The 2,465-nt window shown below is 53.1% G+C and overlaps 1 long non-coding RNA gene across 1 annotated transcript in view; it reads left to right on the top strand.

Moving 5' to 3' along the window:
- The window catches only part of LOC106814378, a 25,795-nt gene that overhangs the window by 22,075 nt on the left and 1,255 nt on the right, over positions 1 to 2,465 (top strand). Inside the window, exon 3 of the long non-coding RNA XR_001394598.1 lies at positions 634 to 2,353. This is a non-coding gene — a long non-coding RNA (uncharacterized LOC106814378). The remainder of the gene's footprint in view (positions 1 to 633; positions 2,354 to 2,465) is intronic.

Raw genomic sequence — 2,465 nt, 5'->3', positions numbered from 1 at the left:
ATTGCACTCTAGTGCCGAATTTCGGCGAAAAACAATGCCAAAAAAGGCCTTTTCTAGAGCCGAAATAGTGCAACGGTGAACGGTTACGGCTTACTGTTGTACACCTCCTATACATCCAGCGTGAGGTGGGCACAGGTTGGGGTCATCACTATAGCAATCAATAACAGACGTCATTCATTCCTTCACCCATCATCATTCATCAGCGTGAACCCGAACCCCTCACTGATTGATCGACAGGGGTGTGTGTGTGTGTGTGTGTGTGTGTGTGTGTGCATGCGTGCGTGCGTGCGTGCGTGCGTGCGTGCGTTGCGTGCGTGCGTGCGTGCGTGCGTTGCATGCGTGCGTGCGTGCGTGCGCGTGATACACGCGTGTGTATCTCTCACGCACAGATCGTGTATCTCTCTGAGACATAGTTGTATATATTTGAGACACGGATGTGACTCTTTGAGGCGCAGATGTGTATCTTTGAGACATAAATATGTCTCTGAGGCACAGACGTGACCCTCTTGAGACATTGTTGGTATCTCTGACACCCCACGCGCACCGCCGAAACGACAGTATGAGATGGTGTGCAAAGCCCACAGCGCGATGGCAGGGTGACCTTTAACGTGACCTTCTCTTTCTCTCTTACAGCATGACGGCATCGCGCAGCACCGGCGCCCCCTGTGTGCGGCGTCACGAGCGACTCGCCAGCGCAAGACAAACCTCCATGCTGCAGCGGAGAGTAGCGCGGGCTGTCGACATGTGGCGCCATCTCTCGGAGCGAATGGGAACCGGTTCGGTCGCTGAGGTCCGAAGGTCCACTGTTTGCTGTGAAGTTTTTTTTTCTGCGCACGAATGAAATCGCGCTTCGGTGAAATTTCGTGCGCGCTTTGTGCTGCACTAGGTGTCGCCGGCTCCGCGGAGGTTTGCTACGATCGACGTGTCTTTTCGCGTAAGCCTAACACTCAGCCTCTCTCTCTGTAACCTTAAGTTTTGCTCCTAACTACCTTCAACTCAAACTTTTTTTCTGTTGTCGAGATTTGAGAGCGCTATTCGGTCCATCCTGTGCATAACCGCCACTCGATGGGACATGCCAAAAGTGGCCTTTATCGACAGGTGGCCTTTCTGTAGAGGCGGTCGCTAACATGACCGTATCTACGCTGATCTCGCTTGCTTGTGCGCCGCATGTTTCCCCCGCACCACGCGAGATTGCATTTTACGTGATTGCTACGCCCTTTCGACGTGAGTTTTTATTTAATAGACGCGATCTCCAAGTACAAATCTCAACCCCTCCTCTCACGCTAACACTAACGTGAACGCTAGGGAATTCGACTCTAACCTTAACCCTTTCTTAATGGGAATTAATTATCGTTGATAGGAAAACTTTCGCTAGCCGGCGGTGTCTACTCATTTCACCTGTAGTGCGTGTGCGCGCGCTCCCTCTGTCATTTTAATAGCTGATATACACGTGTACAGATGTTTTGAGCAAAATAAAAATGGTACTCGACATAAACGTTGCGCTCTCTTGCATTACCAAACTTGAGTCGGTGAGCCTTGACCTTCGGACCTGATGACCTTTGAACCGGTGACCCCTCGGAGTGGCGTGCGATCGGGGCCTTGCTGGGCAGGGTTGGCTAGTCCCCTTACCCAGCACCCGGCATCGCTAGACAGTGTGTACCGGAACTGACAGCTGCGCAACGGACTCGTTGCTATGGCAACTCAAATGACTGTCTATACAGCAACTCGATTGACTGTCGCTATGGTAGCACGTTCGATCGTCGCTACGGCGACGCCAATGACAATCGCCGATGCAACTCGGTCAGCCGTCGCTACGGCAACAGGGAAGACAATTACTGATGCAACTCGATCGACCGTCGCTACGGCAACAAGGAAGACAATCACTGATGCAACTTGGTTGTCCATCGCTACGGCAACTCGCTCGACCATTGCTACGGCAATAAAAAAGACAGTCGCTGCTGCAACTTCGTTGTCTGTTGCTAAGACAACACGATAGACCGTCGCTACAGCAACTTGATCGACCGTCGCTATGGCAACTTGATTGACCGTCGCTACGGCAACCCCATTGACTATTGCCACGGCGCACGTGTGGAGATTGTTGCGTGTGTAGTGCGTAGCATCAGGGGGCAGACGGCGTTTGATCGGCAGCTTCCCAGCATCTTCCTCATCCTTGTGTTGATTAGCTAATTAGCCGCGACAATTGGGTCGCTACGTGACGCCGCTCGGCGCTGAAGCGACGCGTGACAAGTGAACATCCCGACCGTGCCCTCTGCTTCTGTTGTCGCTTTGTTATTGTAAGCATGAATACAGAAGATTGCGAGGGTAGTGTGTGTAGATGCGTGCGTGCGTGCGTGTATGCGTGGCTGTGTTGCGCGTGTGCGTGCATGCGTGTGTGTGCGTGTGCATGCGTGTGTGCGTGCGTGCGTGCGTGCGTGCGTACGTGCGTGCGTGCGTGCGTGCGTGCG

This window comes from Priapulus caudatus, unplaced genomic scaffold (genome assembly GCF_000485595.1).
Source record: "Priapulus caudatus unplaced genomic scaffold, Priapulus_caudatus-5.0.1 Scaffold915, whole genome shotgun sequence".
Taxonomy (NCBI): Eukaryota; Metazoa; Priapulida; class Priapulimorpha; order Priapulimorphida; family Priapulidae; genus Priapulus; species Priapulus caudatus.
The sequence above is the reverse complement of the archived record's forward strand: the minus strand, read 5'-3'. Positions and strand labels throughout refer to the sequence as shown.